The sequence below is a fragment of the Panthera leo genome, chromosome C1 (assembly GCF_018350215.1).
Source record: "Panthera leo isolate Ple1 chromosome C1, P.leo_Ple1_pat1.1, whole genome shotgun sequence".
Taxonomy (NCBI): Eukaryota; Metazoa; Chordata; class Mammalia; order Carnivora; family Felidae; genus Panthera; species Panthera leo.
In genome coordinates, this window is record NC_056686.1 from 68,800,994 (window position 1) to 68,813,436 (window position 12,443).

The 12,443-nt window shown below is 34.9% G+C and overlaps 2 long non-coding RNA genes across 4 annotated transcripts in view; one reads left to right on the forward strand and one right to left on the reverse strand.

Annotated features, from left to right (window-relative positions):
• LOC122227942 overlaps positions 1-12,443 on the forward strand; it is a 113,213-nt gene that overhangs the window by 69,602 nt on the left and 31,168 nt on the right. Inside the window, exon 5 of one of the 2 annotated variants that reach the window (XR_006206285.1) lies at positions 8,675-8,750. The exons of the other annotated variant lie outside the window; for it this stretch is intronic. This is a non-coding gene — a long non-coding RNA (uncharacterized LOC122227942). Of the gene's footprint in view, positions 1-8,674; positions 8,751-12,443 lie in introns of those variants that run through there. 2 annotated transcript variants of the gene reach the window in all.
• The window catches only part of LOC122227943, a 58,215-nt gene that overhangs the window by 21,953 nt on the left and 23,819 nt on the right, over positions 1-12,443 (reverse strand). The window contains exons 3-4 of one of the 2 annotated variants that reach the window (XR_006206286.1): positions 8,653-8,767; positions 8,026-8,089 (exon numbers count right to left, since the gene is read on the reverse strand). This is a non-coding gene — a long non-coding RNA (uncharacterized LOC122227943). Of the gene's footprint in view, positions 1-8,025; positions 8,090-8,652; positions 8,768-12,443 lie in introns of those variants that run through there. The other variant, XR_006206287.1, reaches the window with a different exon arrangement.

Below are 12,443 nucleotides of genomic sequence, written 5' to 3' on the forward strand. Positions count from 1 at the left end.
ATAACCTGTATTCTGACTTCAAATACCATATATTAACTCTGGCTTTCTTAGAACTTTATATCAATGGAATCATACTGTATGCATTCTTCTGTGTCTGGCTTCTTTAACTCAACTTTGTAATTGTAAGCTTAACCCATGTTTGTGAATGTTTGTACACTCTCATTGCTGTATAGCTTATTTAGCCATTATACATTTGTTATTATGATTATTAATATATGAGTATTCTTGTACATGCTTATTGGTGATATATTTCTGTTATGTCTATACGCAGGAGAGAAATACCCATTTATGCTCCCAGTAGCAATTATCTGACAGTTCAGTTGCTCCATATTACTGTCAATACCTCATATTATCTGTCTTTTTAATTTTAGCTATTTGGTGGGTATTTGTATATCTCACTGCAATTTTAATTTGCTTATCCTTTATGATTACTGTTGTTGAGACTGTTCCAAATTTGTGTGTATGCGTATGAACTTTTAAGTATGTTATTTAGTACCCTCTCACATTTTTCTTGTCAGTATAAATATCCTTTTTTGTGAAGTTCAAGACTTTTTCCCAATAGTCAATTGAGATGTCTACATTTCTCATGTTGATTTAAAGGACTGGGAGGAGGGGATGGATATACATGAATACTTTGTTAAAGATATAAATATTTATGCTTCGTGGATATTTTTTATTTCTTTATGGCATCTTTTGTTGAAAGAACAGGTCTTAATTTAAATACCGTTAAATATAAACCTTTTTGTTGTCATTGTTGTTCCTCATACTTAGTGCTTTAATGTCCTTCCCTATCTCAAGGTCATGAAGAAATTTCCAAAAAAAAATTTTTTTTGTTTGTTTTCTTTCTAACTTTTAGCTTCACAATCCATATGGGATTGATTTTTTTTTTGTACAGTAGGAAGTATGGGTTAAGTCGTTTGTTTCCATGTGCAGATCTAATTGATCCACTATTGTTTATTGAAAAGATTATTCTATCTCAACTACACTACATTGTGACATTTTAAAAAATCAAGTGACAGTTTCAGGCAGCAAATCTTTGGATTTTCTTCTGTTCCATCAGACCATTTGTCTGTTCTTACCACATTTTGTTAATTACTACTGTTTTAGAATACATTTTGGTATTTGGTATGTATGTTTATCTTCTTCAAACATGCCTCCAATTTTGGTCTTTTTTAAGCTCACCTTTGCTCTTTTGAGCCCCTATATAAATTTTAAAATCAGTGTGTTGACACAACCCCTCTTCCACCACTAACATACACATATACACTTTAAAAAAATCTGCCAGAATTTTTATTGGAATTGTAATGAATCCATTGGTCAATTTGAGAAAATTTACTTTTTGTTTTAAATGTTCAGTTTTTCAAACCATGAACATATCTATTTCTTCACATTCAAAAATTTTTTTCATTAATATGATCAGTGTTCAAGTGAAGTGTGCTAAAATTTCCCAATATTGTTTGGATTTTTCTTTTTCTCCTTTTTTATTGGGAAATTTTATTGGAAAAGATTTCCTATATCTATGTCATTTTATGTGTACAAATTTTTATATTTATTCTTCATTGTGTATGTACATGTATATCATCATGAAATATCTGTCCTTTAATAATACTTTTGCTTTATAACCTAAATTTGACAAATATTAATAGAGTGTTATTAGATTACTTTTGTAGTTTTATGTTGTATCAGTTTTACTTTTAAGCTTGCTGAGTTATGTTTTTGTGAAGAGGATATAGTTTTGTTCTCTTTGTTTTTAATTCTGCATGACCTTTTTCTTGCAATTGTAGCTTGTTTATATGTAAAGTAGTCATTGATAGAGTTAAGCTTATATCTATGTATGATCTATTTGTTTTCTGTTTTTCTCACCTGTTCTGTATTCATTTTTGTCTCTTTACTTAGCTTTAAAAATTAGCTAGATATTTTGTTCTTTAAAAATGTTTTTCCCCGCTACAAGGAAATTTTATTTATTTATTTATTTGTTTGTTTTAATATATTAAATATAACTTATTGTCAAGTTGGTTTCCATATGACACCCGGTGCTCATCCCAACAGGTGCCCTCCTCAGTGTCTTCAAAAATGTTTTATCCCTATACCATAACCATAGAGATTATAACATTTTCTTTAATTTATTAGAATCCAATATAAATACACTTACAGTGCTTCTCAGATGATGCTACAATCTTCATATACATTAACTTCACTTATCTGTTCCCTTTTATTATATTATTATTTCAATGCATTTTAGTTCTGAATACAGTTAAATCAAACAGAGCATTATTGTTGTTTTGTACAGTCCAAGTTCTTTTATATATACAGCATAGTTACCATTTCCATTTTTCTTTATTACCCTCTTCCTTTCTTTGTTCTGTCTATGGCATGTTCTTCTGCTTGAAGAACAACTATGGGGCTGCCAAGGAAAAATATATCAGTGTTTTTCTCTTATTGTCTGAAGATACTTGTTTTCTCTTACCTTTTGAAGGATATTTTCATTAGGTAAAGAATTTTACCCTGGCTGTTATTTTCTTTCAACACTTTCAAGGTATTCTATTATTTCCTCACTTCCATCATTCTTGTTGGGAAGTTAGCTGTCACTTTTATCATTACTCTCTTGAAGGACGTGTTTTTTTCTTTGCTATTTTAAATATTTTTCTTTGTCTTTGCTTTTTAAAAGTTTTATTATTGTGTCCCTAGATTTAATTTTATCTGTACTTCCATTGCTTTCATCAGTTCTCATGTATCTCAAAATTTCAGTTCTGTATCTTTAATCTTTTTTTGTCCCTATGCATCAGTCTTGAGATTTCCTACTTATGTATCTTGAAGTTAAGTGATCATTTCTTCCACATATAATATGCTATTAAACCCATATACTGAGTTCTCATTTCACAATACTGTATTTGTCAGTTCTATAATTTCTATGCTGAAGTACTTCGCCTTATCATCTATCTTCTTGGACATATTAATTATAGTTTACCTAAATTCTATATAATTAATCTCAAATTACATGTCACCTATGGGTTTCTACTTTGTTTTTTTTTTCTCTTGGCCCGATGTATGGAAACTTGATCATTTTTAACTGAATAACAGACGTTTTGTATAAAAAGCTTATCTATCTATCTATCTATCTATCATCTATCTATTATCTCTGTATCCATCCATCCACCCATCCATCCATCCATTCATCCTTCTACCATTCTGCCCCAGGAAGTATATAAGGTATATATACTGTGGCACAGCTAAAGCAAGGGTAGATCAGTACAATTCAATCAAAGTCTGAACTGACAGAGGATTGGGTTAAAATCTTTATAAGCATGAGAGTCTGCCTCTGCTTCATCGTCATCTCCTTCCTAAGATGTAGCCCGCCAGTGTCTCTAACTGAGAGCTCTTCCTATTTTGAAAGAAAAAATATTTTTTTTTCTAGTGTCATATGATAGAAGCTATGCTCAGCTTTTCAGCCGATTTATCTATCCTTGGTTTCTTATATTCTTTCTTAACTGTCTAAAAATTAGCAAATGAGGCATGAAAAAAGTTGGTTCAGGTTGTTAGGCTTACTTTTCTTTTCCTTCTTTCTCTTTGGGGTCTAGACCCCTCAGGTTTTCTGATGCCTTTAAAGTAGAGGTTATTAATGATTATTGTGACATGGACATTTTTGTTTAATCTGATAAAGTCTATGGACAACTTCAAAGAATAATATTATATATGCACAATAATAAAATAACATGGCTATACGAGGCACTAATTATGTTGAGACACTATATGAAATATGTATATTTTGCATTAAACTTCAGTATTTAGTAGCAAGTTTAATAACTACCACAATTTCAAAGTAGGGAATATTATTCAGGATTCTTCAGAGAAAAAAAAAAAACAATAGGATGTGTACAAATAGAGATTTTTTTTTTTTTTTGAGGAACTAACTCATGACTCATGTAAAAGCTGGAAAATCTAAAATCTTCAGGGTATACCAACAGGCTGGAGACCCTGGGAAGAGCCAGTATTTCAGTTTAAACCCAGAGAGCAGTCTGCTGACAGAATTCCTTCTTGCTTAGGGGAGGTCATTCTTTCTTCTGTTAAGGCCACCTGATTGGGTGGGGGCCACCTGCATTATGGAGAGCAATCTGCTCTACTCAAAGTCCACTGATTCCAATGTTAATCTCATCCAAAAACAGCCTCACAGAAACATTGAAAATAACATTTGATTAAGTATATAGGCGCCATGGTCCAGTTAAGTTGACATGTAAAATTAAACACCACATAAGATAAGCATAAATCATCTTACTTTTTTATTTATGATCCTTTTTATTAATAAGAAGAGGACTAGGTCAATTATTGGAAAATTGATATGCTATCGTATATCCTAACCTATGACTCCAAACAAGTCAGTCTGCCATTAATAGTCAAACTATGATCTGGGGATTTCATCCTGCAAATTGGGGAAGTCCAAGCCCCTCTTATTGGATCCCTCAGAAATGCTTATATGTCCTACACATCTGTCTTGGGGGTCACTTGTCGTCTCTATCAGCCATAATTTTTTCTGAAATTTACATATTTCAGAGCACTTCAGAGTATCATCCTTTTGTTGTTGTCTTTCCCAATTCTTCTTCAGTCCTTATAAAAATTTACTCTGTGATTTTAGACCGATTGTTAAGTTTCTAAAATCTGAAGCATAGTTCAAGCCAGTGTTTAATCAAAATGGTCTGAGCGTGTAGAGTCAACAGAAGTACAGTGAAGACAGGAATTAGACACCCACTAGAAGTTTTCTAAGGATCAGTGGCCCCAAACCAACCTCTGGATATGGGCCTACTTCTTGGCAGGTTTTTACAAGTAGCAGCCCAACCTAAGTCTCATTGACAAGAATGTCCAAAAGTCTCCATGATTTTGAGTGCAGGCTCCCAATTAACTATTCCAGCCCTAAATGAAGACTTCTTTTTTCCCCCCTTCAACCTATTTATCTGTGACCCAGCACATTGTCTTTGCAGAATTGAAGTGTAGATTCAGACTACACAGAGATGTGTGTCTTTCCTCCAAGTATTTCTTCACATGAAATTTCAGAATGGGAACAATGCCAAGAGATACTAGTGGGACAGTCGTTCCTAAAGGAGAAAACTTGGAAATATCTAGATGTATCATACCCCTGATATGACTAGATAGTTGGTTATATCCTCTGAATGGAATGTATATTCTTCCTGTTAATAATGATGTAGATCTTGCCAAACATTTTTACTAAACAGAATACTTAATACTTAAATCTACAGTATCTGTGTTCTGATTGTAGTGCTACCACACTTTTCACCAAGAACCATGGGTGGATATTTGCCTTACATTTGTGAGACTTAAAAGGCCCTCTTACTGAATTCTCAAAAAAAAAAAAAAATTGCTCTACAGTTAAATTGATGTCTTCACCATCAGAAGCCAAATACTGCTAGCAAATTTTAAATGGCCTGTCTCCACAAAAACAAAAATCAAACCAAACAAGCAAACAAAAGTATAAAATCAATCAGTCTAGTTATCTCTTTTCCCCCACTGTATTTGTTAACATTGGGATAAAACAACTCTCCTTCTCTGTGAGCAGAAGTTTGTGGCTGCCTTTTCTCTGTAGCAGCCTTCTGTCAATAAGCCATTTCTTTTTTTCCTTCAGGGTCAGGGCCCCTGTGCTCCTTAGAGTAGGGAAGGGAGATACTTCTTAATCAGTTCACAAAAGGAATACCTCTTAGATGGGGTTCAAAATGAAAACAAAACAAAACAACCCCAAATTGTGGAAAACATGGATTCCATGATACTTCCTATGTAATCCCATTGAATGGCTCCCTTCTATCCTTATCTGACTAGGAGACACAGTCCAGTGCTCCTTAAATAAAAATGTGATTCCCTCATGATAGCACTTAATACATTGATTTGTATCTGTTCATTATTCATAGTCATTATTAAACTATACCTAGTATAGTACCTAAAACATAGCTGGCCCATACTAAATGGTTTGTGAATAAATGAATGTTCATGGCATATCAAATATCATGTGGATTATTTAGCACTAGCTTTGAAAATGCTTATCTATTACCTGGCTAGAATACAATATCTATATATATTGTCTAGAGAACAAAAAAGGCAATATAGAACAAAATAACAAAGTGCATAGCATAGGCAAAATTCCTAGTCAGAGTTGTGAAACTTATTAACCTATGTGTGTAGATATGTATGTACATATACTATCCATGTTCCAAATGTATTTCAGATGGCTTACAAGAGCATATAAAAGCAAGATGATAATTGGGGTGCCTGGATGGCTCAGTCGGTTGAGTGTCCAACTCTTGATTTCAGCTCAGGTCATGATCCCAGAGTTGTGGGATCAAGCCCCATGTTGGGCTCCGCAATGAGTGTGGAGTCTGCTTGAGATTCTCTCTCCCTCCCCCCCCCCCATGCTCATTCACGCTCTCTCTCTGTATCTAAAATAAAAGTAAGAAGATAAATAAATAAATAAACAAGATGATAACACATGATTTTCAAATGTGAGAAAAAAATGAGAAATATAAAACAATAGTGCCCGAAGTTCCTAGTAGCTGTGAGATGTCTTGTGAAGGAAAAAAGAGTTGATTTGAACCTTGAAGAAGAGATGTAAATGTTTAGAGTAAAAAGCAGAAGGAAAAGGGCGTGAAAATCTGGGGGTACTCTGTGAAAACTAGACAATGGAGTTAATGTATTTAACATACCGTCAAGAGAAGTTCAAATTTTTTTGTGAAGGTCTCTCTTTAGGAAAAACAAATAAATAAAATTATGAAAACAAAGGTAGGTCAGGCCCTTTGAGGGGCCTGCACAAGCAAGAAGCCTTGAAGTTTAAAGGTCACTATTTTCTAGGTATACCTGTCTGTGCATGTGGGAAAGTGTCCTGTCCCAGTGAGAATTCAGACATTTGGGTAGGAATTGGGAAAAGTGAGACTGGAGAGAAGAGGTGAGATGAAAAGGACTAAAGTCCCCAAATGTTAAATTTAAGTTTGATTCTATAAGCAGTGACAAGTTATTGGATATTTTTCTGCAATATCATAAAATGTGGAAACTGGTGTATTTAAAAGATTCATTAGGGAGAGAGTAGGTTTATGAAAGAATGGAGGCAAGGAGACCATTGCAAGAATATATCTGTAATTCATGAGGTGATAAACATTTTAACAGACTTTATGCCTTATTCCATATTAAGAATTATGTTCTTTATGAAAATTATACTTTTTAACTGGTATTGAAAGTGACAAAATACAGTATTGTGTCTGAAGAAAGAAGTTACATTCAGGGAAGATATGATTTCCATTAAAATAATTTTATTTTATGAGGCTTCGAGAACAATAATTAATGAATGGAACCATTTACAGTTCATAGTCTAATCACCATTATTGGCTAAGTTAGGTAGGCATAGCATTTTCCATTTGCGATTTTTTATACCAAATGTTAAAATTATTAGGAATTTTTCTTTTGTTTTGATTTTGATTGACATGCATATGCTGGAGATGTAAGACCCAAGTCTCTTATCACACTCTCCTCTGTGCTTGGAACTGCTGTAGATTTCACTGAGAGCTTCATGCAGAGATAAGAGTCCCCCAGTCTCAGGGATCTGTAAAAGGAAATTTAGGCATGTTCTCCTGGTTCTTCAATTGGCAAATAAAGCTGAAATTCACTTTTTTGGCATCCCAGGAAAACAGTGTCTTTCCTTTCCTTTTCTTTTTTTTAAAAAATATTTATTTATTTTTGAGGGGGGGGGCGGGGAAAGGGAGAGAGAACAGAGACAGAGAGAGAGAGAGAATCCCAAGCAAGTTCCACACTGTCAGTGCAGAGTGCGACGCAGGGCTTAAACCCATGAACTATGAGATCATGGCCTGAGCCAAAACCAAGAGTCAGATGCTTAACTGACTGAGCTACCCAGGTGCCCCAACAGTATGTTTTCTAACAAAATGTCAAGATAATTTCTTGAATTAGACAAGATCAAAAATAAAAATATAAGGGATCTGGGAGAAGGAGCTTTCTGATGACTCACAAAAAGTCTTTAGAGCTGTTTCTCTAAAGAAAAATCAGCATACTCAGTTAGACTTTTGTCCAGACTTTTGGACAGAACCTGGAAAAAGACAAATGTTAAATGAAAAAAAAAATGGAGAGACGCCTTTTAACATGCACATACACCAAGAGCCATCAGCAGGTGATGACATGGTTAGAGAAAAAGGTTGGGAGGAACAGAATATTCATTGATGAAAATACGTCACCCTTCATTCAGGTTACTTGCTTGCAGCAGGACAGTAAGATACCGTGTGCAATTTAGATTGGAATCTTGTTTTAAAAATATATGTGGCCATTAAGAAATTGGGGGGAGGGTAACAGGGGAAGCATCTGGAGGCATTTGAGTATCAACTAGTTACCAGGAATTAAGTGTAATGTTGTTTGTACATCAAATTTCAGTTTGGGCGACTTGTTTGCCACTATGGTTCGTGTTGGTGTGGTGTGTGTGTATATTACTGGCAGTAGTAATAATACTAGGAGCAGCAGCAGCAGCATAGCGGGGAGGGCTAGAGAGAATGAAAGAATCTTTCTAACGGACACCATTAGGATCATGTGCTGTGGCAGAGAGGTTAACAGATAGAAGAGAGAGGGGATGTTGTTCATGCCAAACAAACAAGTACTTACCACACCATCCCCCATTTTACAGCCTCCAGTTTCCGGAGTTTGTTCCTCCCTGTTTTCAGATACCATGCCTCCTACCACTCCGTTTTTCTGGGGTTCCTTCAACTTCTTTCTGGAGCTGCCAGGAAAAAAAAAAAACATGTTCCTTTTGCATACAGAAAAAAATAATAAGCTTTCAGATCATGGCAACTTCGTCTTTCACAACCAAAAAGGATTGTCAAGGTATTTCCTAAATAATTTCAGAAATAAAAATAAAGTTTGAAAAAGTTTCTATCTTGAGTCTCCACCTTTAGTAGCATAAAATAGCAAGCAGAAAGCTTTGACATTTGAGCCTTTCTTTTAAAATGATTTCCTTTACCACATGTTGTCTTGGTGTTAGGGATGGGGAGCATAAAATCTTTTCTTTCTTTGTCTAATAAATATCCTAGGTATTGAGGCTTTTCCTCTCTCTCTCTCTCTATCCGTAGTATCATATCAGTATACTGCTTATAACCTGTGATTCATAAATACTACATGCAGTTCCAGTTTTTGGACTCTACTTAATACTATTATCTTTGGAGAATAGATTTGCTTTTTCATTCATCTCTTGGATTAACCCTTCTATTCTTCTGTTTATTGGTGATATTTCACTTGTCAAGGCCTACGAGTTCTTTTTCAATAAATGCTAAGATCATAAAGGCTTGCACCATGGTGGAGCCATGGGTGTTGTTGTTGGGTGACAAAGATAAAGGTGATAAATATCTTGGCTGGTTCTGAGGTTCTGGGACATAGAATGGTTGTTCCTGCTGTACAAGCCTCTGCTAGCCAAAGTTCTGGATGACATTTGGCTGGATGGCCATGGCATACGTGGGAACATTCTCCTTTCTACACTTTTGAGCATACAATTTAAGTGTATGTATAGCAGGTTATTTCACTGTATATGAGAAAATAATCGGCCCACATATTCATCTGTCAACAGAGAGTTTATTACACCATGAAAGTCTGTCTTTCATCCTACCTCATAACATTGCTCTCAGGTAAGTATCACTACCATTATCTACATCGTGGGTGAGGAAGCTAAAGATGGGGAGTGGTGAAATGACACAGGCTCACAAATCACACTGGTAAGAGAGCTAGGCACAACGTCTGGGTTTTCTGCCTCTGGATTTTGTTATTGCATGATGTTAAATTTTATTTGAAATGTTATCTTTATGCTTGCACACGTCTCCTTCGATTATCTTCTCCAGCCCCATTCTCAAGTGGGGTCGCTTGACCCCATTTACTGCACTGGGCAGACGCACAGGAGCAAGACCTTCTTTTCTGTTTTCTGACCACCTTGACCACTGTAAAACTGTCCTGCTCATGAGAGCTCCTGAGAGTTTATGAGAAGCTGCTCCCCGAGCCCCTAGGGGAAATAACCAAGTCAAAATTTTAACTAAAATTTCTTGTTACTCTTCTTTCTTTAACATGAAAGGATTTTTTTCCTAATGAAATGTGGATATAAGGTAAGTTTTCAAGGTGATAAAAGAACCTTGAGCTACAGAGAAAAATATAACATAAGTATTATAAATTTCTTACTCTTCTGCCACCTTAACCTGTGTTAACCCATCCAAGGGCCCTATCATCCGTGTCATTGCATCATTTTTGTCCATGTTATTCTAGAAACCAGTGTTCTAAACCCATCTCAGAAAAAGAAATCTGGAATTCCTGTAATTGGATTCAAAGGGTTAGAATATCTCCTCTTAGTTCATCATTTGAACTTCCCATTATCTCTGTCCTTTATGAATCAAAACCAATGCTTAGTTTTGAGTTCCAGTGAAGTTCTCTGGGCTGTGATTGGATACACTAAAGAAGCACAAGACTGTAACTGCCCTTAAAAATTTTACAACCTGGGTTGGAAGATAAAATTAGCTTAACTTTCAGAAGGAAAAACCAAGGGAATAACAATAGCCCCATTGTAAGATGGTAAACTATGAAAGTGCCTAGAAGTAAAGAGAAATATGGCAGTAATCAGAGCTTGGGGACTGATGGTGATGAACGAAAAGGAAGAAAGGCTTATGTATAAAGTTTCTTACCTTGAGGATTGGAATTTAGTGGTACCTGAGAAAGGAATGTGAATACAAAGGAGTGGAGTCAAGTTCTATATGTGAGAGTTTATAGGTTGAGAAAATGATTACTGCACATTCCCTATGATTCCAGTGGTTGGATTTTCTTTGCAGTTGTGTAGCCTGCAGAAACACTCTTTAGATAGTTTTCCTCAGTTCAAATGTGCCATCTACTCTATTTTTGAAAATGTTTATTCACTTGAGAAGGAGTAAAGTAAACAAATGCTTTCGGATTTTTCTCTCCAAGCTTTCTTAATGACCATCTAATTTGATGGCAGCATCGACTGAAATTGTCAATATCTGCGAAACAGGCAACTTTTACCACCTGTCAAACTACTGTTAGAAAGAAGACTGATAGACATAATTATTCCTCTCTATCTCAGGAAGAAAAGGGGTAAAGTTACATTCAAAGTGTCTTTAGAGAAACCAAATGTATAATCCTAGAAACTGACATTTGAGCATTCAAAAGACAGAACATACTTCTATATATGTCCTTCAAAATTTTTATAAGTCTTCAGAAATATGTTGGTAGCATACTTCAAAAAATGTAGACCATTTTAGTCAATGGACCAAACCTTCACTGATGAACTGAAGAGGTTTTATGCTTTTAGTAATAATACAACACTTTGTACTTCTGATAATCCTTTTATCTGAGGAGCTCAAGGCACATTAAAGGAAAAATCAAAATAGGGGGAATGGAAGTAATAATAACACAGTTAAAGCAAGTGTAGATATATTCTGTATAGATCAAGGTCAAGAATTTCCAAAGTGGTTACAGTAATGTAACTACATAGATCCTGATCTCATACACAAATATAGCGCCCCCAGTAGACTGCAACAGAAACCCCAGTTTAGAAACTGAAACTACAAAAAATATTCTTCCCCAAAACTTCTGCCTTGCTACAGCTCTTTAGGGGAGAGTGTTATATCTTTGAGCTCTAGTGCAGTATCTTGTTTATTCACCAGTGAAGTTTTGGATATTCCTGTTCAAACAGCAACAAGAAAAAATTTGTTCTAAGTTAACCTGATTTAGTACCATGGCCTCCCATGAGGACAATTACACAGAAATGCTGACAGAATTTAGCTGCGAAGAATAAAGGTGATTTCCCAAAGTGTTCTATGAGCCCGTGTGAAATTTTAATAGTCATTATGGCTAGAAGTATATGTGATCAAACACTTAGGAAAGCCTGTTCACAGTTACCCCTTGTGGAAATTCAAAAGATAGTTACTTAAACTTACATACGCATTTCCCTCCACCAAACACTTAGTAACACCTGTGTTTTTTAAGAACACAATTTAAGAAAAATGGTGTGGTGGACATAAAATTCCTCCAGTAATTAGGAGACCAGGTTCTGATGTCAACTAATAGATGTATGACTATAGATAAAACATTTAGGTTTTCTAAGTCTCTGTTTATTTGCCAATAAAGAGAGGATTTTGTAGTAGATAGCATAATTTTTAATTCTTTTTGGCAATAAAATTCAGTGATTTCATTTGAAGCATTCATTTAGAGCTCAGCATCTGTAAATACACCATCTGGACTTTATGCTAAATTCACAAGAATTTATAAGAAATTTGAATTCATAAGGAAAAACAAGCATTAGTATAATGATTCATCCTTACCTATACTTTCTTGTTCCTGTAAAATTCTTTAATTTTTGCAGAGGAAGAGTTCATTGATTTCTTTGTTTCCTCATGAACACCTTATTA